This window comes from Cavia porcellus, unplaced genomic scaffold (genome assembly GCF_034190915.1).
Source record: "Cavia porcellus strain 051 isolate PalLab524CR breed Dunkin Hartley unplaced genomic scaffold, mCavPor4.1 scaffold_13, whole genome shotgun sequence".
NCBI lineage: Eukaryota > Metazoa > Chordata > Mammalia > Rodentia > Caviidae > Cavia > Cavia porcellus.
Window position 1 is genome coordinate 58,440,963 of NW_026947496.1, and position 26,827 is coordinate 58,467,789.

Below are 26,827 nucleotides of genomic sequence, written 5' to 3' on the forward strand. Positions count from 1 at the left end.
GAACCAGTAGTACAAAGGAAAAAAAAAAAAAGCAAATGCATACATTTATAAAAATTATGTTTGCGATTAGAAATATGTATTCAATTTAAGAAGAAAGCTATAGTACTTTTAAATTTACTAACCTACTTTCTCATGTATTGAGCTCACTATCATTTCTTGTGTTCTATTCATTCTTTTTGGTTTTAATTTGCTTTGAGCTAAAATACGTTCTATAAGAGCTTTTAGAAAAGAGTAGTTCGTAGTAAACTCTTTTTAGTTTTTGCATTTATGAAAATATCTTTACTTTGGATTTCCTTTTAAAAACTCAATCACTTGACTTAGTAATCAATCTGAAAAGGAAATAAAACATTTATACACTTAAAACTACAGTACTTTGAAAAAGAAGATCAAAGAGGATTATCAAAAAATGGAAAGATATCCCTGGTTCTTGGGTAGGAAGAACAAACATAGGAAAAATAGCCATACTCTCAAAATTGTCATACAGAGTTAATGCAATCCCAATAAATATTTCATTACCATACTTCACAGAACTATAGAAAACATTTTAAAAATTCATTTGAAACCAGAAGCTGTCTAGAGTTCTAAAAATGACTCTGGGCAACAAAGACAAAGCAGAGAATATTATAGTCTCTGACTTGAAATTATACTACAGATATCCTATGATAAAGACAGTATAGTATGACAAAAAATAGTCCTGAGGAACAATGGAACAGATTAGAAGGCAGAAATAGTTTCCAACACACTCAGACATCTTATCTTTGACAAACAGGCCAAAAACTTTTACTGGAAGAAAGATAGCCTCTTGAATAAATGATGCTGGAAAAATTGGCTCTCTACATGCCAAAAATTAATACTAGACCCATGGTTATCATCATGTATTAAACTAAAATCAAAATGGTTCAAAGATCTAAATATCAAAAGAGAAACATTAAATCTGCTGGAAAATAGAATAGGTAGAAATCTTGAAGACATAAATGTAGGCAAAGATTTGAACAAAACCACAATTGCATAGGAGATAGTACAAAGAATCAACAACTGGGATCTCATCTAATTAAAAATCTTTTTGCAGCAAAAGAAATTGCAAACAGAGTGAAAAGACAACCCACAATGTGACAGTTGTTCTTTAGACAAAGAACTAATATTTAGAACATATAAAGAAGTCAAAAAAAAAATCAGATCTTCCTGTTATAACTCAGGCCCGGGTATAAAATCCAAGGAAGCAAGAGACCGAAAATTTAGGTGGCAAAGGCTTTATTTCCAGGCCTGGCGACCAGTCTCCGGGAGCCAATTTGGAGACTGTGTCCCAGAGACTGAAGGGAGGACTTTAAAAAGAGGCTGGAGGAAAAGGGTGGTGGGGAGAAACAAAGAAACCTGCAGAGCCATCAAACTTGTTGACCCGAGTCTGGAAACTGTATTGCTGTCCACTTAGCTCTGAGAATCTCGGGAGTTCCTGGTGTTTCTCAAATTACTCCCATCCCACAGACTGACATTATCTCGGAGTGGCACATCTGCAGCAATATTTGGAGAAGAAAGTGGACAGTTAATTATCCCAGGACAGCTCGTTTTCGCTAGTGGGTGTGAAGGGGTCAAGAGTTATAAGAAGCTGAAACTTAAGTTTTACAAAGATCTGATATCTAACTCATTTGATGCATACAGAACAAAAGGAAAGCACCGATTGGGGTTTGGGCCATAGTATTTCCCGGTAATTTCTTTGAAGCTAAACAGTTCTTAAAATTTGGGGCAGGCTCATTTTATGACAGATCATCACCGGGTTGGGAAGAGGTCACCAGAAACCCAAATTCTTTATGGCCTAGATAGATAGGTGAGGGGAGAGGGAGGCAATAAGGCGTCATACAGAACAGAAAATGGCGGTTATGTGTCAAGGTCAGGTAAAGGGTTAAACTCATATGCAAATCTCTCTGCACACAAGCAGTTTACTTTAAACAAGTGTAAATTAGTGGGCCATCCTAGTTTTCTTTAGCTCTTTAGCGGAGAATAGAGGCACCTAACAGTGATTAACAACCCTTGTTAGCTTGTTTTAGCACAACTTCTGTAGTTTGTAGAGGGCAACAATGGTTAACATATCAATTAGGTGAGATTCTTGCAATTCTTTACAGAGGACAGTATTGCTCAACATTTCAATTAGGTCACTTAACATATCAGTTAGGGAAAAAGGATAAAAAAAAAACACATTTAGTAAGCCACATTTGCAGGTTTGCTATAATACACATATAATGAAGCTATTTTCTTAGAGTACAACACTTCCAAATGTAAGGACCCAACCTAAAAATGGTGATCTTAGATGAATAGGCATTTCTCAGAAGAAGCACAAATGATAAACAAATACATGAAAAAATGTTCACCATCAGTGATTATCCAAGTCCTACAAACTAAAGTGATGAGATCCCTTCTCAATCTAGAAAAAATGCCTGTTATTGACAAATCAACCAATAATAAGTGCTGGTGCAGCTGTGGGAAAAATAAATCCTCCTCCACTGTTTACAGAATTGTAGACTGGTGCAACCACTGTGGAAATTCCTCAAAAATCTAGGACTACAGATTCCATTTGATTCAGCTATTCCTCTTTTTGATACTGTCCCAAAAGAATTAAAAGCATCATACCACAGTAATATATACACACCTATGTTTATAGCAGCACAGTTTATAATAACTGGAAAAAGCCCAAATGTACATTAACTGATGAATGAATTAAAAAGATGTGTTATTTAATACAATGGAGTGGTATTCAACCTGAAAGAAAGACAATCCTGAGATATTTATAAATAAATGTATGTACCCTGAAACCAAACTCACAAGTGAACCAAATTAGCCGTGCATAAATAATGCATTGTCTCTGTGATGTGAGAAACTGAAAGCATAAATAAGAACCAAGGTGGATTAGAGGTGTTGTGAAATGGCAAATGAAATTGAGCAGGGTAGGGGGATGGAAAGGAAAAACGAGAAAAAAGGCTATGTTTTTCAAGAGGCTTTGGAAATGGCTTGTGGGTGGAGTTTGGAAAGGTTTGGATGTGTCATCTGGATGCATAGAGCTGGAGCAGCTTAGCCTGTTCTGATCCTGGTTAGAGCTCAGGAGACCAGAAGGCTGATAAAAAGCCTCATAGTAAAGACCAGGCTTGGGAGGTTTCTACTGGGAAGGACTGCATTGGTTGTTGGACTCCACATGATATGTGTTATGGCTTGGCAGAAAGTTTGTCTGCATTTTGTTCCTGCCCAGAGATGTTGCCTGAGACTGAGACAAAGGGCAATGGACTGATTAATCTTGAAAAGGAATTTAAAAAGCAATCAAACATTGAGGCTGTGGCATGGCTATTGTTGGGGGCTTTCAGCCAGCTTTATGTTTCAAATCAGGAGAAAAGAGCCCAGCAGGATAATGTGCAATGCTGTGAGTTTGGCCTGAAGGAAAATTCCAGGAAGGCTGTCCATTATAAAGACAGAGTTGAGATTTTGATTCCTGAGGAGAAACAGAGAGATAAGAAAGATGGCCCCAGGGCATCCCAGGAAGCAGGTCCCCACCCCGTGCAGCCTCACAGCAAAGGTGAAAAAAATTTGCTCAGAGGGAAAAGCTGTAGAGTGCCATGTTCCAGAATGGTGACAGAGGCCACATGAGGTTGCAGAATGGTGGCAATGTAGAGAAGCTTTTTCTCACAATCAGGCAAACAGAGCCCTGCGATCCAGGCAACTGACCCCTACAGCCAAGAGAGAGAAAAGCCTGGCTACTGCTTCATCTGGCAACAGACCCTGGTGGCATCTACAAGGTGCTGATTTTAGCTGCAAGGAAAATGCACAAAGAGTGAGGGTAAGAAGGCTTCCACCTCGATTGCAAAGGGCCTGGCTGGCCAAGCAGTGTGCTCCTGAGAGGACAATTTGTGAAGATGTAAGGGTGAAGCCAAAGGTGCAGTGGAGACCCCAGAAGTTTGGAAAAGCCAGGAATGTGGAGGATCCAAGGAAAGCTGCAAAAAGCAAGCAGAGAGGAATTAAGAGAAAAGCTGCAGGAGTTAAAATCGCTGAAAGTGCTCTGGGGGTGGAATCACCCAAGGCTTTTGGAACTTGCAACCAGATTGCTTCAGATGCTGAGGGCAGAACTCTAGAACTTAATGTTTGTCCTGCTGGGTGTTGGACTTGCTTTGTTTCCAATGCTTTATATTCCCCTGTTTGTAACTTTTGGAATGGTAATGTTTACCTTGTGCCTTTGCATTTCAGATATGGTTAACCTTGTTTCGCTTGTACAGGGGCTTACAATTAAGAGTTTGCCATAGATCTTGAAGGAGACTGGGAACTTGGACTTTTCAGCAATGCTGAAGCTGTTAGGACTTTGGCAACTCTTGGAGATGGACTAAATGTCTTTTGTATAAACGATGTACATGAGTCCTGGGGCCAGGAGTGGAATGTCATGGTTTATGTCTGTGTCCCCCAGGCCTCATAAGTTTGCATTGTGCATTTGTGATGCTTCATTGTCTAGTGCTTGGATTGATGCTGTCAGTACTCCACCCACATAGGGGCGGAGCCAGGATGTGATGTATTGACAGGAAGAAAGTGTATTTTGCTCTTTGCTGGTTCTGGCTTGCTGTTTGCAGCCACCATGAACTGTGGCCTAGCCATGCCCTCCTGCCTTGGAGCCAACTGAGTGTGGACTGAAACCTCTAAAAACTGTAGGAAATAAACCTTTCCTTTCCCAACTTGTGCTTTAGGTATTTTGTCTCAGCAATGAGTAAAAAGTAACTAAGACCATACATTTTTCTTTCTTCTTCTTCTTCTTCTTCTTTTTTTTTTTTTAATAAGGTTTATTAAAGGAACTGTTAGGAAACTAGACTGGAAATCTACCATGTAAGAAATTTTAGTAATGTGAACAGGTTAAGCCTGAAGCTATAAACTTCTTAAGGGTAGTTATTTGGTGCAGCTTTTTATCTAGGAATAGCAAAGAAAGGAAACTTACCTTTAAAACAATGTTTTTGAGTCAAGCAGAAACTTTGAGTGATGAGTACAGACTATATTGAAAAATTCTGTATGCTTCCTAGATTACTAAGCCTTTTGCATAATTATCTCAGAGAATCTACCTTACCATATAAGGAGTGTTGCTATAGTTTTTAACATTTATTAAGTGTATTGGTATGATCTAGATACTCATAAATGATTACATGAATCATAGGGAACTTGTATCTGTACATGGTGTGCCTTGGCTCCTTTTTTTCTTCCCATTTCCCTATTCTTCCTTTAACCTTTAATTTTTATTATTATTTTCTTCAGCCTCTCTTCCTACCTCTCTCCATTTCTCTTTCTTTTTGAACGATATTTTTCCTGTTTCACAATATCTATTTCTAGTTTGGTTCTTATTTACATTTTCAGTTTCTCAATGTGATATAAATAATGTGACTGAAGTTATTCAATAACTTTGTTAAGGTTATGTTTTCAAGTGAAAATTACCTTTCTCACTTTGAAACTTGTTTTCTTTTAAGTGCTTACATAAAGATCAGCACAAGTACTTTGAAACTGAGGGACTAAGAAGAAATACATTTATGTTTCTGTTTATGTATTTTCCATACTGAAAGTTAAGAAAAGCTATGAGAAGAAACCTAGTAACACAGACTAAGTCAAAACAACAGTGGAGTATTGCTACATCAATAATTCCTCTTCATTTTAAAAACATAATAGAATGAAGAAATTAGTTTAAAGTTGACTTTACCAAAAGGGTTTCAGACACACTTTTCCATCTCCTTCACAACCACTTTCCTTTCTCCACTTTTTGTTGGGTTGTTGTTGTTGTTGTTTTGTACCAGAAATTGAACTCACTACCTCCTGCTTGCCAGGCAGATGCTGTGCTGCTGAATTATATACCCAGAGCCCCACTTTCCTGTTTGAGACACACAGATGAATGTATTTTCCATAAGGCAAGCAAAATGAGTCCAATCGATAAATTTAGTATTTTTGGAACAAAATGTAGTGAAAGTTTTTGTCTTCCTTGACATTGTAGTGATTTTTGGCATAACTTAAAATTTTTCTAAAAATTTTTTAAATTTTTTTTTAATTTTTTAAAAATTTAAAAAAAATTTTTGTGTTCAGGTTAGATAGATATGAGGATCATGAAATTTGCAAGGTTAGTATTAGGCAATTCTCTGACATTGAACTGAAATTTCTTTGATTACTTTTATTCTCACAAATTGGCTTGATTGCATGAATTAAAATGACATTATTGAGGTAAGCTCAGTATTCAACATATAATAATCATTAAACACAAAATTTAATGGGACTCAAGTTTTGCAGAGACAAGCTAAAAATCTTATATTATGCTATATATTTTAATTATAGACAAATGTATAATATTAAAAACTCTTTAGGTTTCTAATAGCTAAATTGAAATCAGAAATGATTTTTAATGTAAAAAGTAACCACTTAGGACTTTGCTACATCTTGTATAATCAATATCTGTAAGACTAAGGACAAGCAAATGCTTTGTGTATTTATTGTAATTTATATAATCATATACAGTAATAATTACTCTCTCAAGGTCAAAATCCAGCCAATCTGAAGTGAATCATAGTGGAACATCTTATAAAACCATTGGTTGTTTTTTTAGAGCTTGTATATGTGGACTAAATTTTTCTACTTTTTCTTTTTTTTTTTTTTTTTTTTTTTTTTTTTTTTTTTTTTTTGCTTTTTCATGTTAGGGACTAAGTGAAACCTTATTCTGGGTTCCCCCCCCCCCACATTTCTCTACTTATCTTTGTGTGCATGACACGTCACTAAATACAGACACATTTGCCTCTGAAAATAAGGCAAAAGTAACTTTTGCTGTAGAAAATCAACTTTAATTGCTTTGAATTATTGCTAATACATCAGGGATCTATCAATAGATGAAAGATATGAAATATGATGAGTTATTTTTAAACAATCATGTTGATAAAAGAAAATCTGGATGATTTGTACTCAATGTTGGGAAGGGCATTTTAAAGGAAATGAACTCTTAATGTATCTGTTACATTCCTTCTAACTTCTAGACTGTGATGCTTATATTATTTTTCATTTGGAATGAGATAACATTTCTTTAAGATATCCCTAGAGAGTCCTTTCTTTCCCTCACCTAAATATTTTCAAAGCCTCTACTTTTCAATTAATGATTGACAAGGCAAATAGGATTGTTAATATATTATACAATGAATGAATCACAGTCTCAAGAAATTCAGGTCTTTCACACCCAAATTATTTGGCTGTTGCAGAGATTGAAATGGATGCTGAAAAGTCAGCCATACACTGCCCAGAGCTTACAGTGAAAAGTGTTTTGTCTTTGGCTCATCTTTCTCTTTTGCAGCATGTATTGGGCAACTGAATGCAGATATGATCAAATTCTCTACCCATGTTTATTTGATTCACAATGGCACCAGTTTACCCCAGGCAATCAAATCTCTTCCCACCAAATTGGGAATTAAGACACTCTAGTTTTCCTGAAGAAAGATAAGAATTTAGCAGCAGAAGCCTGTCTCTCCTCACTGTTTCCCTACTAGTTATCAGTGAAAACTACACGTATTAAGAAAAGGAATAACCTCCTGTGCAAAAAGAAATCAAATGAAAAGAACACAGACTATTTTCAAGATTCTTCACTCTAAGCATGCCTGTTCCTTACTGCAGTCCATTCCTGACACTCCAAATCATCCAAATATCTTAACGATCAATCTGCCTTCTTGTTTAATGTAAGTTGAGGTGAGTTTTCACTGTTTGTACTAAAAATAATTCTAGGGAAAGAGACATCTTTTGCTTAGTTAACATAATTTTCCTTTGTAGAGGTTTACACTCCCACACATAAACACATATACATATACATAGCATGCACATTGTTGTTGGAACTAATTTTATTTTATTTTATTTTATTTTATTTATTTATTTATTTTTTGGTCTTTTTCCTTTTTATCGGTACCGGGGATCGAACCCACGACTGCCTGCTTGCAAGGCAGGTGCTTATGCCACTGAGCTAAATCCCCAGCCCCCTGGAACTACTTTTAAAATGAGGCTGGTATACCTCGTATTTGGAGTTCAAATTATTATATTTGAAATTTTATTCTTGAGATGAGTGGGAGAATATAGGAACCAATAATTGAAAAGTCTTGCTTATGTTCATAATTTGATGTGGTTGTGTATGGTTATTACAGGAAATAGACTTTAGACAAAACTGATAATGTTATGAAAGTAATTATTTGCACTGATCTATAAAATCTGTGTATTTATTTTTTCCTTGCCTTTCATTGTGAGTTTTGTTTCTTTTCTTTTGCTGCCCTGACATCAAACTAACACATTGAGCGTGCTATACTGAAGAAATGCTTACTTCTTGACATCTTACTCTCCTAAAATGTTGCAACAATCAAGAGAGGATGAAAGTTATTAATATTCCTGGCTCAGCATTTTGGTCAATGCTGAATGAATGATTAAGTAAGCAAGTCAAGTGGAGATGTGCTGTAAATGCCAAATTCCATATTGCTGCATCAGAATTTTTTCTTCTGCTTTATTACCAATCCAAGACATCTACTTACTGAACATAAAATTTCAAAAACGTAAATTAATTATCATTTACTCTGGAATCATTTAGATTCTTGTCATATGAAATGTAAGCCAAAGATCAGTAGTAGATACTGCAATTCATATTATTTTAGAAGTCTTTGAAGTGTAGAATCTGATGCCTCACCCCTAAAAGTACAGTAATATTTTGTAATTATAAAATGAAATTCTCAAAATGCCCATTATTGGTAGAGATTCTTAGGTTTACATGATTATTTAATGGTATTTTAAAATTGTAATTCTATAACATAGTCTTGAAAAAATGTCAATATTTATTACTTGCCACAGACATTTATGACTAATTTTGGTGCTAAACATTAAAACCTGGTGATCAGATGAGATTGTCTCTAAATCTAAAAATTGACAAAAGTTACCTTTAAAACATAGTGAAGTTTTAAGAATCAATGTTTACTATCGAGTGTTATGTAAATAGTACCATGTTATGGTATTTATTTATAGGAAATCTATGATCATTAAACTAAATAAAATATAGCAGTTTACAGAGGTAAGGTACTGTTTTTTTTTCATTTTTTATGTTTTTATATTTTGATATTTTTCAAGGCACATGATATGATATAGAAAAATTTGAAGGTTTAGTTTATTAACACTATCATATTATTTCTTAATACTAATAGGCATAAAACCTAGGAAAATCATCAGCTACATCAATAGTTATGCATAAATATCTTTGAGTATTCCATTATTTAATGTCTAGATGCTGTCATAATACTATTTTCTTTTAAAATTAAAGTTATATATTGTGCTTCCTGACTGTTTACAGCTTTTAAAGGGAAACAGTATTTGCCAATCATCCAATTACATGGAGTGAATAAAATGCATACATAATTACTAAATGGCACTTAAGTTAGTAAAGTTAGTAATAATTTATATGTAAAATATTCATCTTAGTATCATGAAAGCTAGACATTGATTATAGAGAATTTCTCAATTCATTCTTGTATTATATCAAATTATCTCATTATCTAAAGCTTGATGAAGCTAAATTTCTCCCAATAATTATATCCAAGGATAATGTTACCATGCTATTGATTTTTTCAAAAGGGAACTTTAAAGTTCTTTTTACTTCAATCAGTCCTTTCACCAAATGCTCCCTGTACCCCAAATGCAGAACAGTAATCAGATTGTGTGGCAAAATAGTGAACTACAATGAAATAGATTCTTTTCTCTGTAAATCACAAACAGAATATGTGCGTATATGTTGGTCTTTGTGTGTGCAGCCATCATTTACAAGAAAGGATTATCATTTTATCCTGTCATGTTCTATATTTCAACTAAGGCTATGATTTTACATACTCAATAAAATGACAGTAAACTTTATAATTCTTTGACATTCTGCGGCTAATTTGTTAAACATCTCAATTTCATTATCTTGTTGAACTTTCTGAAAGTCCTACGAGTTTGACAATATGTGTTATTTTCAATTTTTTTGGTAGAAAACAGACAGGATTTTCTACCAGCAAGGTTTTGATATTTTTATTCACAATGACAGAGTTAATAAACAGTGGATTTTTGACTTTATAACCAGCTTGCAAAAAGTGTGTGTGTGGACATGTGTGCATGCGCATGTGCATGTGTCTATGTCAGAATGCATTGTACGCTCTTGATTTCATTCAGTAGCAATAAACAAGCATGATATAAATAGACTTTCTGAAACATTAGAGGATGATCATTCTAGGAGCATCATTGCAGGATGCAACAGCCCCTAATGGCACTGATAATAAATTTATATTGAGCCTGTGAGCTTTTCCACAAGCAAAGGTCCTTATTTGTGCCTACTTTGTGACAGAGGATGAGTTTTAATGTGGGACTATCAGCCTATAAGTACAGGTTACTGTGCCATGACAGTACAAAGATGAACTTCCCCCAAGGATAGAAAATAAAAAGAAAGTTTGAGTTTGTCGAACACATCTGTCAGAATGCAATCACTTGTTTTTATATTCTTCCCCTGCAACTTTCTACTGCAACTCTCTTTTTCCAGAGGATGACTCTGAGTGTTCCTCTCTGACATGATAATTTTTCCTGGAAAATTAATAACCTCCAGGCAGATCCAAGCTAGAGCGGCCTACCTCAAGGTAAGTGGTGGTGCCAGACACTTTCTTTTTCATTATTCCACAGCCAAACTTTCAAAGGAGAAAATGGAGGGCCAGGGACCATGCTACTCCCTGTGGGCTTTTGAAGTGCCTGTAGTACATTTTGTTTTGTGTTCACTTGGGTCCTGTTAAAATAGAGGAGTGGATATTTTTATCTAATTGGGTTAGAGTTGGACTCCCCACAGAGTCATAAAGAATGGGAATCTAGAACATCATTGTGAAGTAGTTTCAACTGAAAGCACATTAATGTTTGAGGCTTGAAACAGGAGTTGTGCTTGTCTCAAAAGATTTAGAGCCTTTTATACGGAAGATTCCTTCCTCTGTCATGAAGTTATACTTGTTTCAAAGTTTTATATTTTTATATTTTTAAGTTTTATATTTTCTACAATTTTGTAGAGTTTGAGATATATATGTATATATATATATGAGAGACACTCAGTTATCACTCTCCATCTTCTGCTTGCAACGCATTTGTAACAGGGAAGAACTAGTTCATTTAAACCAGATTAATTGCATGCTATCTGCATTAATATGCATTTGCATAAATTATACTGATGCCTACTTCACATCTTTATTTTATTCCCTTTCTCTACCCCTGCTTCTAAAGCTTACCCAACTGTATTTCTTGGTAAAAGGAAAAAGAAAGAAATAGAATAAAACAATCTAGGCCCAGAGCTGTGTTGAAGATAACAACAGTTAAGAATCAAATTGCTGGCAATTTTCTGGGTGAAATAATGGACTTTTTTCTTTGTTTCATTCATTCATTCTTTCTTTCTTTCTTTTTTTTTTTTTTTTTTTGTATTTTTGAGACAGTTCAGGCTGACATTGAGCTCACTTTGTAGGCTAGACTGGTCTCGAACTCTCAAGGATCCTCCTGTTCAGCCTCCTGAATGCTGGCATTACAGGCGTGAGCCACCACTCCTGGCTTGAAATAATGGACATTTTTCTTAAGCAGACATTTTATAAATTAACAGACTAATAATGAAATAATCAGAACAGTACTGCAATTAACAAAGTATAATATTTATCAAGGCCATTACTTTCTGAAGCTCTATAGTAAAAATGATAAACCTTGAGGTTAGTCAGGTGTTGGGGATTTATTCCTTGTGCATTGTAAATTCAGTTACCATCCAGTGGTGGTGCTGGACTTCCTAGTAAATCATCTCTTCCCAACTTTGTGTTTAACGATGTCACCTTGCTAACTGACAGTACACCATAGGATAATCTTACACCACGGTAACCAGCACAAATCAGGGGTTCCCTCCCACCTACTCCTCCAGAGAACACATTGATACGACATTTGCCTGTATCACCTTCCAATGCCTTGTTACTGTTTCTCACCTTTATTGTCAACACTTGTTCTTCTTTTACAATGTTATGACATTATACACAAAATTAACATATTTATCCAACATAACTTCAAAATGAATGGAAAAATAGCTTAGGCAAAGTACTCAGTTCGTATTTCCTAGCTAAAGAAATTAGTATTTGAGTCAATAATTGCTGAACAAATAATCACTAAATAAAATAAAGCCCTTATGTATTTTCTTTAAACACAGGTGCATTTAATGTAGAGGATCTCTTACAAGACATTATAGCATGCTATTTCCTAATAGTCCAGGGAAAGTTTCATATGGTAATAGAGTTTGAAAGGGTTTTGGCCCAGACAGGACACTGTAGCCAGTAAAGCCAAGGAGCTCTATCTCCCCCACCCCTAGGAATCTACCTCTGGTGCCAAACTAGTGCCAATGGGCTACCTGTGCATCCCTAATGCCCCCTCAGGCACCACCGCTAACCTAAGCTACATATAGGCCCCCACTCCATGTATTCCATGGAGATCTCTGACCCCGGGGTGGAGATACAGTACCCCAGGGAGTCAGGGGTGTCTCTCCCCGCATTCTCAAAATAAAGGTCATTTATATACTTCTTATCTTTTCAGCCACTGCCGGACAGTCCCCCACAGTTCTATCATATGGTTCCCTGACCGGGAATGGCAGATGAGAGACTCCTGTGGCTGGTTCCCAGTTTGAGTCCCCTGCCATTCAGGACCAGGACCAGACTGCATCCTGCATTAATTCCTCACTTCTACACTTGGGAGCTGCAAGCTTGTCACTGCCAGTTTGCAAACAACACTGACCCAGTTTACCACCGGTGAGCAACCCCCAGAGATTGCCACTGGGCCAGGCCCCTGGCGGGTTTTCTCCCCCTTTCCATGGGTTCCCATGACGCTCTCATGTCCTTAAGATGGCCCAAGGCAAGGTCTCTCTGGGCAGCCTGAGTCCACTCTGGAATGTCCATACTGGGAGACCCTCATGTTCTTCAGAGCTTTTTAAGTTCTCACATTAGAGCTGTTACTTAACCCACGTAAAGTCCACTCATAGTATTGGTGATGACCAATTATTAGGAGTTTTGGAACCATATAACTGATCAGTGTACAGTAAAAAAAAAAAAAGTGATGACTTTAAGCTTGGAAGACCACGCTCTATTGCCTCATCTGGTTATGACCCCCCTGGGCTTGACTCCACATCAGATTTTATCTAATGGACCACTTCCTGCCCCCCCCCACCGAAATCATACATATCTATGGCTTATCACACTGCTGACAAGCTTACAAAACTCTCTATCTTTAAGCCTTTGTTTGGGGAATGTGTCCTTTCCCACCAGCGTCCCCATCCCTTTGTCTCCTCACCGCTTCCCCTCCCATCCCGCAGCGCTGCCAGCATCCTTTTGTTTCCCATGCACCAACCCATTCCCTGCCAAGATGGGAAATGAGCCAAGACAGTGTTGAGAGATATGCGTGGGACTACTTTAAGCTGTGGGCTTTGGCACCGCCTTGCAACTCCGTGCATGATGTCTCGGCCAGGGCCATGTGCATTTGGCTTTAACGCTGTGCCCTAATCCACGCACCCCGTGAGTGGTGTGGGCTAAACGTGGTGACTTAGCTTCGCATTGGTCTGGCTGCATGGGGCCGCCTCCCAGCCCTACCACCGCCGCCACTGCCACCACCGCCGCCGCTACCGCCGTGAGCCTGCCAACACCTCCTCCACCTTGTGTGTTTCTGGGGGCAGTCCCTGCTCTGCACCCCAAGTGCCATTGTCACCGCTGCCTTGCACATTTCCTGGGGCAGTCCCAGCCTGCCCCTGTGGGCTATGTCCCAATGCTTGCCCCGCCCCCATGCTAGGTGTGCTCTCCTGGCACACTGCAAAACAGCAGCTTGATGGCTCTGCTCAGACATGCTCTTTTTTACAATTTTGCTCCACTCAAGAGATGCTATTTTTTAATTACAATTCTCAAACCATTTAATCAAGGATAGTGGCCACCTGGTAATTTTACCAGCCTTGTTTATCAATCAAAGCCTTCACTAATCTCCTGTTTTAATGACTAAAATTAAGAGATATTTATCAATTCCTTTTGCTGTGGACCACTGGTAATGTTGTATGTTGGGTTTATTGCCTGTATTGTACTGTGTTGTCCCTGATCTCCTATTTAACAACTAACGTTATAAATTTCTTTTTGTTAAAAACCACTAGTTCTGTTCCAAGACAAGGGTTTTGTTAAAAGTTTTAATGTTGGGATCGGGAGAACATGGCGGACAGACAACAGCAACTTCTGAACGCTCTCTAAAGGCTCGGCTCAGAGGCCAGGAATGATGCGGACTAAGGAGATACGAACCAGTAGAGATATGCTCTGCTGACTCAGGAACAAACTGGGCTGAGAGAATCCAACTTGGAATACAGTCCTGGCCCTAAAATAGGAACAGAAAAATCTCGGTGTGGAGGCTCGACTCCGCGCCATTAGAAACCGCGGTTTGGATTTCCCGCCGCCGCCCGGCGGCCGGCTACCTCCACAGCGGCTCAGCAAGGAGAGACGCGACCACCGAGCTCTGGGAACGGGAGTCTCCGAACGGAGTCCCCACGCCATCGGAAACCGCGGTTTAGATTTCCCGCCGCCAGGCGCCCGGCTACCTCCATAGGGGCTCGGCAAGGAGAGACACGCAGAGGCTTGGGAACGGGAATCTGCGAACGGAGTCGGAAACGCGACAGCCAGGGAGGAAGGCTGACTGGTGGCGAGGTGAGCGAGGAACTGACTCCCTACCGCAGTTTGACTCCAGCGGAGGTTTTTCTGGGCGCGGGCAGTCCTGTAAGAGCAGGGCGCGGTGGCAACTGCAGCCGCACATTTCCCTCTCGGACGGGATTGGTGAAAGGTGCCTGGCCGGAGGGACGCTGCTCGCGGACCCCCTAGGCTGGCCTAACCCAGATCCCAGAGCCTGACGGTGGCCCGGAGGAGCGACCAACTGCTGCATAGGCTGCCTCCTCCGCAACTCCCTGGGGCGCAGTAGTGAGCGGGAACAACTAGCCAGCGCAATTTGATCAAGCTGTGGCTGGCAGGCAGGGAAGCCGGGCCTCCTGTGTAAGATTACATTTTATAAGGAACAGAAAATACGGGGAAGGGAAGCAACAAAAAAGGCTCCTCGACCCCCAATCCTGAGAATCAGGCAATTGTGGACACTGCACCATTATACATTAAGCGCCATTTAGAGAGCCTCATAGACCAATTCAGGAATGAAGTTATCAATGACCTGAAGCTAGAAGTATGCAGAATAGTTAGAGAAATGCTAAGCACCACCCAAGAAAAAGCGGATGGTGGAATGGAAGAACAGAAAAAGAGGGGAGAATTGCTTGATGGAGAAAACAGAGAAAGCATTGAGTATGTGAAGCAGGTGCAAAGGGACTATCAAGAAATTAAGAAGTCTACCCAAGACTGGCATAACAGCTTGAAAGAAACTAAGGACAGACTATCTGAATTGGAGGGCAGACTTGAAACATGGGAGAATGAAATGAAAAAATTCTTAAAAATAACAAAGAAACACACAGCAATAATACAAAGACAAGAAGATGATAAGAGGAGCCATAACTTAAGGATTAAGAACATAAAAGAAGAAGTAGGGACACAAACAAGTGAACTACAAAAGCTACTCACAGAAATAATCCAGGAGAATTTTCCTAATTTAGCAAAAGGTAAAGATACTCAAATGTATGAGGCATACAGGACCCCAGCTACCTACAACCCTAACAGAGAAACACCCAGGCATATAATAATAAAAATTCCAGAAATTCAATACAAGAACAGAATATTAAAAGCTGTAAGAGACAAGAAACAGATCACTTACAAGGGAAGACCCATCAGAATTACAGCAGATTTATCTTCACAAACCATCAAATCACGAAGAGCATGGGGAGAAATAATTCAAGCTTTGAAAGATAATAATCTACAGCCAAGATTGAGATATCCTGCACAACTGTCCCTGGAAATTGATGGAAACACGAGGTGCTTCCAGGATAAAGAGGAACTGGGGGAATTTGCAACCACCAATTCAACCCTACAGAAAGTATTGCAGGATATTCTAAAAAAAGAAAAATACAAAGAACCCAGAAATAGGGGCGGGGAGGCCACAACGAATGGAGCAGAGAACAAAATGATGAAGACAAACTGACAGCTACTGACAGAAAAAGAGCTCAACAGAAATGAGACAGAAGATTGGATGATAGGAACAGCTTTTTTTTGGAGAAAATGACATCTTAATAGGTAATACTGATTTAGTACCATCTTGTTTTGAAGTCTCATCTAGCTTTTGTTCTTCTGTCTCCAATGGTCTAAACAGGTTGTATCTTATTGGATTTTGTTATGTACGATAGTATAAGAAAAAACCTTTTAAAGACAAGGAGATTATACAGAGACCATTGTTCATTTTCTGTTAGTCGATTCTAAATACTCTATAATGCTGTCATTCTCTTAAATGGATTTACATTGTTTTGATATACTTAATGCTACAGTATATGAAGTTGTACTCAAGGACTTCAGGGAGGCAGTCAATATGGTAACTATTTTTGGGTCAGGATTAGCTGGTGGTGAAACACTATTCTGCTTAAATGGTTATGTTTTGATCTGCGCTGTTTCGCTGTTATGCCCTCCTTTTTCTCAATCTCCACTCCATTATTTACTTTTTTATTTTTATCCATTTAATTAAAGGGAAAAATATAGCAGGATATAATATAGTAACCCACTTTGACTTTCTATTATCTCAATTTGAAGCCCTGTATTACTCTCACCATCTTGTTTTTGACTGAGGTTCCTATATTCTGTTTTGCTGGATAGTATCAGGTTCGAAAGTTTAGGCATCAGCTGAGAAGATAATGAGATTCATTATAACGCCCATTCTCGTTGACTTTTATCTACTTTTGAAGACCTACAATATCTCCAATGTTTTGGTTTTGTCAGTTTTATTCTTTACGGTTTTGTTCAATTGTATTACAACTAATGATATAGGCAATTCTATTAGAAATAGCGGGAGGCATTATGGTAACCATTGTTGATCACCTTGTATTATGTTCTTATATTACCTATTATGTCCACCATTTTGACTTGACCGATTCTGTTCTGTTATGTCACATTTGGTTTTACTCTCTTCCAAAAAAGCAACAAGAACCGTGGGAGCAATGAAACCCAAAATGTGTAATAGTCACTGTAAAAAAGAGAGGAAAAGAAAGTGCTCTAAACTATATAACTGCATGTATATTTAAATGTATAAGATAGAAAATGATATCACAGAGTTTTATTGGATCATTGTACAGAACTGTTTGCAGTATCATTGTTGGAATGTCCACTCTACAAGCTTTAATTTTGTGACTTAAACAATTATTTCTAAGATGACAATATGTAATCCATTAACTAGTGATTTCCTACTGCGCATTTTTTTATTCTGTAAATCTGTATAAATTGTACCCCTTCACTGTTTTTTTTTTCCTTTCTTTTCTTTTCTCCTTAAATAAAAATTTAAAAAAAAATAAATAAAAGTGTTAATGTTGTCTTAGAAATGAAAAAAAGGTAATTGACTGGTAACTGGATGGTATATAGTAAGTTATAATGTATTACAAGATAGGAAGTTGTAGAAAAGCTTGAGAAGAAAGAAGATTTTAAAAAAGCTCAACTTGAGGGTATATAGAAAGTTATAGAAGGCTCGAGAGGATGTAAATTATAGAAGGCTCAACTCCAAAAGGGAGAGGGCAGACCTAACCCTTATTTGTCAAGTATGTAATTTTAGTAAAATGATGGTATGCCACGTGGCACCCTGAAAAAAGTGGTATGCCATCCAGATAAAGCCTGCTCTCTGATATAAACTCCTGCATCCTTACTTAATTCTACTGTAGTCCATATCCCAAACAAAAAGGCAAAACTTGACCTTCAAACCTTATAGAGATCTTAATATGATTTTTCATATTTTAACACGTGTAACACTTAGAGTTCTGAGACAGGTAAACCTACACAAGGTGGAGCTGCCTGGAGCCCCCATGTACCATGCTCAAATGCAGCAGAAGACATTGGGCAAGAGAGTGCACCATCCTGGCATTCTTTGAGACCTTACTCCAATGCTGCTGGGCTGTGCTAGCCACCAGCGAGTGGGTGAGCCATTCTAACTTCTAGCCCTCACAAGAAAAATGCCAGCACTGCCAGATTTGTCACAGACAGATAAAATTGCTGCCGAAGACTGAGGAGGCTCAGGGCCAACAACAGCCCCCTTTGTGGGTGTCCGTCTCAGAGTCCAAGTTGCACTAAAACTCACAGGTAAGACATTCTCTATATTTGTGGACATAGAGGCCATATATACACAGTTCTTCCTGAGTTTTCAGGCTGCTATAGTAAGTCCTCAATCTCTATGACAAGGTATTAAAGGTCAACCTATGACATTTACAAACAGGGCTTATTTCATGCAGGTCCCAGTCCTAAATATACAGGCTGACTTAGACACACTAAGGCCTCAACAGCTTCCACCTGTTATTGCTAGTAAACCTCTCCTCAGTGATATAAGACCACCCCCTTACCTTCTTATTCACCAATTTCTCAGGTAACCCTGGTCAAGGCTGATAGATACATTTTGTTTTCTCACTTTGTTTATACTTTTTCAGAATACATAAAAGCCTTTCCTACAACCAGGGAAACTGCTGATATACTTGCTAAAGTTCTGTTGCAGCAAATCATTCCAAGGACTACAGCCAGGTTACAATGACCGATTCCTATCTGATATTCTTGGCAACCTCAACTGTGATTGGAGTTGCTAGACTGCCATTCTGGTTTTGCATAACTCAAGCCTTAGATCTAACTATCCTTTTCCTATTCATCTCTGTCTTGCCAAGGCCTCATAGACAGGACATTCAGGCTGTCAGGTTTTATTATCCAATTTGGTTTCTAATTTCTTATTCTTTTACAGCAGGACTCTTAACAGTATTTCCTAAAGACTCCAACATCATCCTTACCAGAGACAAGCCTTACCTACCTACACTTTTAACTTTTACCCTTTCAAATGGGGGTGTAAGCACCTCTCGTAACTTCACTCCTCCTAACCCCACATTTAATTTCCAGAACTCTGCCTTACCGTGGAAGTGTTCCTACATCAAAATGGTCTTGATCTAATGACATGTCTAGATCAAAGGCACCTTTCCTTCTACCTCACCTGAGTCCTTAAATATGACAGTGCCATGTCTCCTCATAACATCTTGTCTCTTTGTTTTTCCAGTCTAACATACGTGCATTCACCAGTGAAGTTGTCCTGGCTAAAACACCTGGCACCAACTTCTACATGGGCATCAACTGTCATCCCATCAACTCCCCTACACCCCAGTACAGCGACCTCTGCCAGCAGGAAGCAGTTAAAGAGAGAAATCTTTGCCCCTTTTCATAATAATAATCATAAGATGGGATATGAAAGGGTTTGGGCCCAGACAGGACACTGTAGCCGGTAAAGCCAAGGAGCTCTATCTCCCCCACCCCAGGAATCTACCTCTGGTGCCAAACTAGTGCCAATGGGCTACCTGTGCATCCCTAATGCCCCCTCAGACACCATCCCTAACCTAAGCTACATATAGGCCCCCACTCCATGTGTTCCATGGAGAGATTGCTGACCCCAGAGTGGAGATGCTGCACCCTGGGGGGCCAGGATGTCTCTTCCCGCATTCTCAAAATAAAGGTCATTTATATCTCATACTTCTTCTCTTTTCAGCTGCTGCCGGTCCCCCACAGTTCTATCAGAGTTATTAAAGAGATAGCTTGAAATTCAAGTTCTAGGTGAATTACTTGTTAACTTTGCAAACATAAATCAATTACTTGTATTTCAGAGACTTCAGTCTTATCTGCATATTCAAAGAGTTACATCAATCTTGAGTTCATTTTAAAGTTAAAGTAATATATGACATACTGTCTGTATTCAAAAGCAGTACATAATACTAACATAAAAATAGCATTTGCTATTCTTACAGTTATTGTTATTTTAGGTGTAATAAACTGAAGATAACTGAATCATCTAAATATAAAGTGGCTGAAGTAAAGTATATTTCAGTGATGAAGTCTTGAATAGGTCATTTACCCACACTGAGAGTAAATCCCACAAGTATTCTTCCATTAATACTCAGAATTCAAGTACAACTAGCTGTTAGAGTAAAATTCATTGTCAGTTTTCTAGATAACACCAACAATTAAATTTGGCAAAATAAGTGATTTCAATAAATTTCTTATTTGGAAAAATAAAAAAGAAAACTGGTCCACAGATATATTTAGGCCTTTATTATTCCCCTGAGAAAAAATAAAAAGACAAGTGGTTACATAACAATGTTATTCTAAAAGAATGTTTGTGAAAAACAAGCAAGCAGAAAAATCAACAGAGAAGATTTGTGAAAAAAACAGAAAAGACAACACTCTTTTCAACTACCTTCTTATGAAGAAAGAAAGGGTATTGTAAAAAGCAAGAATGAAATAGAATAAAAGAGGAAAAATAAAGAAAGAGGAAAGAAGAGCAGGGCAAAATGCATACTTTTGGTACACATTCTTATGCACTTTTGAATGTGTTATGATATTGTGAAGTCATATGTCTGAGCTACTCATTCCTATTTCCTCAAATTCCTGACATTTGAAAAATAGATTGAGGTTGATATTCACATAATTTAGTTAGATTTAAGTTTTAGGGAAAGCCAGTCTTCTAGAAAGTGTGCCATTAGTAAAGATGGTACATCAAACCTGATTTTCTCAATGAAGTAGTGAAATAGCCTGAAGCCATATGCAGATCACATCAAGAAGTTAGAACAAGCACCACTGTTAATGAACTGCAGATAACGCACCTGTGACACATAAAACTGCCTGAGGAGACATGATATGGCTAAGCCAGGCCACAGATTCACAAATGACACAAAATTGTATGTGATTTTTTACTGCATTCTAGGATACTGTGCAATTAATATGCTCTTCATAATTTATGTTCCATTACTAATGAAATAGCATATAAAGAAAAGCAACAATTTGTCATAATCCCCCCTCTTTTTTAGGTGATTTCATGATAGTTAAGTTTGATTATGTCAACTCCATTGTTCTGGGTTCTGCCTACAGGGTTGGTGGTGTGTACTCCTGAGTGCATCTGTGTGAGTCGTGAAGGTGTAGCCACGGGCCTACATCGGGTGCTTGGCCAATTCCTGTCATTGTTCCCCTATTTTGCCTCCCAGCAACCATGAACTCAGTAGCTCAGCTCTGTCACACCCTTTGCCATGATGTTTCTGTCTTAGTGTCAGCTGAGTTTGTATCGAATGCCCTTAAAACATGAACCAAATTAAGTCTTTCCTTCAATTGTGGGTGTCAGACACTTTGTCCAGCACTGAGAAATTGAATAATACACTATGGGATGATAAAATACTTTAATATCTATTTAGATGTATAGATATCTTTCCTAATCACTTTTTTGACATTATAAATTGCTATGGGTCAAGTGCTCAATAATAATGATGATGTTGTTCGTCTTTCTGCTGCATAGTAAAGAAATATTTCTGTCCTTTAAAACAATAACATCCATATCAGCTGACACATACAATGTTTTTGAAATTGAGATATATACATATAGATAGATAGATAGATAGATAGATAGATGCCTTTAAAAATACAAAATGACTCATGTTTATCTAATTTTTGATATTTTATTTCTGAATTAAAAGTTTAGGCCTGAATATTACGCCCAAAATCACTTTAAATTGAATCTTGTCTCAATAATCTAATGTGAATTTTTTTTTAAATGACCATTCCTCTATCCATGGCTGCCAAGAAGCAGAGAGTGCAAGAAGAGCTGGAGAGACCGACACGTACAGATGACTTGCCCAATTGACCTAGCTTCTCAACCAAGCTCTACTTCCTGCTAGCACTATTAACTATGAACTTATTAGTGGGTTAATATACTCACCATAACTTGCAAAGTTAAAAAAAAGAATGGCGAGGCAACACAGAGCTTAGCCATCACACATAGGGTTCTGAGAATGAAGAAAAAAAATAATTGTTAAGGGCATCATGGAGCTGGCTACAGTTGCGTGACAAAAACTACCTAACATCCAGGACTTCAGCCATCTCCCATAAACAGGCCTGGGGCAAGTCATGCAAGGAAGAAAACTCTGTCTTCTGCTTTTCCAGAAGAAGTAAAATACACAGGAGAATTTGATAGTCAAATAAGGCCCCAGAAAATATATCTCTATATGTGATACTCTTGAAAGCTGCCTCTGAAAAATTCCAGATTTGCTCTGGTGATGATGATTCCACTGCACAGTACATTTTTATATCCTCACTGACAGAGTTTTCACTCTTCAGAGAAGAAAGATCTATCTTTCGGAAAGTCCATGAATAGCATAAGTTCATTTATGTCCTTTTTTACTGTTATAATTACTGCACATGATAACATGGCTGTAATTTGCCTGAGCTGTAAAATGTGAGCAACCAGATGTTGACTGCCAGAAGATTAGATCTGTCTGTGCTAGAAAGTTTCAAGAGCTCTCTCATTAGGAAAGTGAAAGATGATGTAGTTTTGATGGTATGTATCAGAAATCTCAATTTTTATCACAGCAAATGGAAATTCATGACATTTTTAAACTACTAACTAATAGGGCTTAAATTAGAATATTAAGGCCAATTAATGGTGACATAGAAAACTATAATGGTATACTGAATACCTATTGTGTTCTGGGAGCTAAATGAGTGCATTGTATTTACTACCTTACAACATTATGAGGTATATGTTTCTGCTAATATGATCTAATAACCTAGTTTATCTTCATTACAAATGTATACTTTTTTTTTTTTTTTTTTTTTTTTTTAGTGAAACTATATTGCAGTTCATGGTTGTGGCACAGCTCAAAGGAAGAAAAAGTACTCGAGGTGAATGCCCAATTTAAAGTCCTAGGAGGCCCAGATAGACTGCCTTTAACCAAGATGCCTGAGCAAGAGATGGTCTCAAAAGGACGTGATGAACTGAAGCTTCTAGGGTTTTTATTGATACAACCAGGAAACAAGGTGAAGGAAAAAGTAAGGGTATCTTGGGGGAACTCATGTAAGAAGCAGGAGAAGGAGAGACTTCTCTTACATGCCTGACCCTAGGACCGATATAAATGATGAATGGGAGTATGGGAAGGAGGATGGCTGGGGCACTCATTCCTTAAGGCAATGTATTTTGATCCTACTGAGAGCTGTAGTCCAATAAACTATCTTTTAATCTCTAACTATGCATTCTGGGAGATTTTGGGCAATTGGCTCCAAAAATCCCTTACATCTGCATATCCATTTCACACATGCAAACTATTTATGTATTTGTCTTTTTTCTCAAATATTTTCAGTTTTGTTTATGTATATAATTTTGCGAACAACTTTTAAACTTCAAAAGGATGAGACAGGTCCTACATTATAATTATTATTTTGCTCAATAGGGAATTCTGGACTATATATTAGATTGTGAACTTTTTCAGGGAACAGACTTTTTATTGTCACTCTCCTGATAACAAATGCATATCTTTAGGATGAGCGCATGTGTGTGTGTGTCTGTGTGTATACACATAAGCCTGTCATGTGTATATTTAGTATTTCAATAAAACTTACCTGGCTATGTGTCATGATGATATTTCCACAGTGGTAACCAAGTATCCTGCTGTTGCTCAATCATTCACATAAGTGTGCCTATTTGTTAAATAAGGAAGTATAAGTTGGGGATGGGAGTGCAAATCTCAGCAATCTGGGAGGCCAAGTAAGAAGATTGTAATTTTTTTTTTTTTTTTTTTTTTTTTTAGAAAACTGTAAATTTGAGCCCAGTCTGAGGAACTTAGCAATTCAGCAACAGTGTGCCCAAAACAGTGTTTCTGTCTCGCCTTTTTTGGAAATGTTCTAAGAATGAAATTTCACTGATTTGAGCATTTTATTTTTTCATTATAATTCAAAGTAACTTATTTAACTTACAGAGATTTTCTTCCTAATTACCAACAAAGGATAAACATTTTTTAAAAAAATTCATCTGCATTTTTTGCTTGGCTGTGATTCTTTTCTTCATTTCTACCATGTCCTTATTCTGTAAGACAATAAATAATATTTATTGTCTTTAATATTAATATTATTAATATAAATAAAAATAAGGCAACACTCTGAATACCAATGAGATGTTTGCCTGAGAAAGTCTGACAATTCTGACAATTTCTTCACATTTTTAAAAAATAAATCAGGATCTCTAATTTTAGACTAATTTTTCTTTGTCTTAGAACAATAAGGTTGTGAGGAAAATCATCATGGTCTCTCAACAATTCTTGTCAACGCAAAATGTGTTTTGTGTATTGCTAGTGACACTATAAATCGCTTACCAGGGGCCACAGCAGATGACAGCGAGATTTATTGTCTATGAGTCTTAATGATTATTTTGTATAATTTGGCTCAGAACCACACTAAAGAACAAACAACTTCTGAGAGCTATTTTGTTTTGATGATTTTGTGTTGCTGAGATCACAGGGAGAAATAGGGAACTCTGCAAATTATGGAACTGTGAGATAGTGTATAGAAAGCCAGGCTGCTACCTGGAGGTAATTCTCCTCTGCAAACTGAAAAGATATTTGGTAATCAGCTACTGCTAATGTGTCCCCTTGATAATATATTCTTGAATTGAACACAACAATTTTTTTCTACTAACATATTCCTTCTGGCATTTCTGTCTCTATCTACTACTTAATTATATATGCATGAATTCATGTTTTCACATTGTGTGTTTTATTCACACCCCTCTCTTCTCTTGCAACACTTAACCCAACAATGTATTACTTATCTCTGCTGAGCACTGTCTTCATACAGGTACAAGTTTAGCCAAGAATTTCTTAAACACCATGTAATTGCAGCTTGGAGCAAATCCACTGACATTGGATGTGGGTGATAAAATAACCATTTCATTAAAAGAAAGAAATTTCAAGAAAGCAGCTTTTTAATTGAATACATGATTGACTTGACTGCTAAGATCATCCCAAATATGACTCAGAATAGAACAGACTTTGGAAGACATATATACTAAACCATTCTGTTAATTTAGATGTGTTAGCTTTTTGTCACTGTGACAAAAATGAGAGATGATATTCTGAGATGATATTCAGTTTAACAGGAAGAAAAATATTATGGGTCATGGATTGGAGGTCCTGTTTTTCTCTCTGTGGTGACACAGTGCATCTGGCAGGAACACAGAGAATAAGGACAGAGAGAGAGAGAGAGAGAGAGAGAGAGAGAGAGAGAGAGAGAGAGAGAGAGAGAGAGCAGGATTCTAATATATCCATCTCCTTCTAGGGCATGAACCAGGCTTTACATATTAAAGATTCTATCTGCTCCAAATAGTTCGGTGAACTGAGGATCAAGCCTTTAAAACACAGGCTTTTGTGGGACATTTCATATCTAAATTATATTAGGCCAGTACTCTTCAAACAAATGGCTGGTAAAGCACCTCTTCCCTGATACTAAAAGGAAGGAAGGGGTGATTGAGTTCTTTCACTTGAACTTAATGAATTTCCTCCCTAGAGTAAATTTCTGCATGTTTATCCATCAGAGAAGCAACTCGATGGAGGACTGAGTAGTTCTGTATTTTTTCCTGTATACTTTCTACTTTGTTCATGTTGCTGGTGACAACCTGACACCACCGGTTGAAATGGAACATCTTAGTGGCTGCTGTGACACATGTCAGTCATTTGCTTGTCTTTGAACCAGGAAGATTTCAAAACTTATTTACTAATTCTTTCTCCTTTCTGATAGACACTTCACTGGAAACTGATATTCAGTTTTCCTAGTACTGTGGTTCTATCACTAAATATATCAATTAATTATATAAAACTATATATTATACAAAATATAATAAAATTATATAAATTAAGCATACAATAAAGTGATCTTGACTCCAATTTATATTTTTGGTTGCAGTATTTATATTGTATTTCTGGTGTTGACCAGTTCCTCACAGCTCTCTTGCATGTACGTTTGCCAGTAATAAATGAATTAATAAGTAATTGCTTATGGTCATCCAACTAATCATTCACTCAGTTCTGTGAATGTTTCATACATTTGCAATCACATTCATCCTATTACTTATTAACTAGGTAGGAGATAGACTACACTTAATTTTGATTTGAATGTGAATTCAGACTACTTAACTTCATGTTCGGGTAAATTACTCAAATTCCTCATCTGCAAAATGGAAAATATATATGCAGCATAAGATTTTAATTAGAATAAATCTGATAAATGTCTGTGATAAGCATTCAGTAAATGACATATTTGATTATTATTATTTAAAAGTAGGTTGTTTCCCTTAATACCAAAGAATTATATTAATTACTGTTGTTAATCTCAGCTAGTCACAAATAATGTCTTGGGAAACTAAAATAGAATGTTTAAAACTACAAAAATATTGCACCCTTGATCAGAAGAGAAAAAGATATGAAGTAAAACAGCAAGATGTTATCCAATCTAAATATGGCATGGCAATTTCCTTTAACAATACTGTAATGGAAGTCTAAACTAGGAGTTTAACTGTGTGTGTGTGTGTGTGTGTGTGTGTGTGTGTGTGTATTTTGTAAGAGAAAAATTGTCTTGTTAATAGTTGTATTTTCATTTAGGAGGCCAATTATTTAAATAAACATCACCAAGAAAATTAAGAGATTTATTGTAGATGTAGATTACAAAAGTAAATAACTAATACTCTATGGAGAAAAAGGAAAGAATTTAATCTGAAAAACCTTGAGCATTAGCCAGTTAACATATTTGCTTTGTGCCAAACGATTTCCATAGCAATGGGA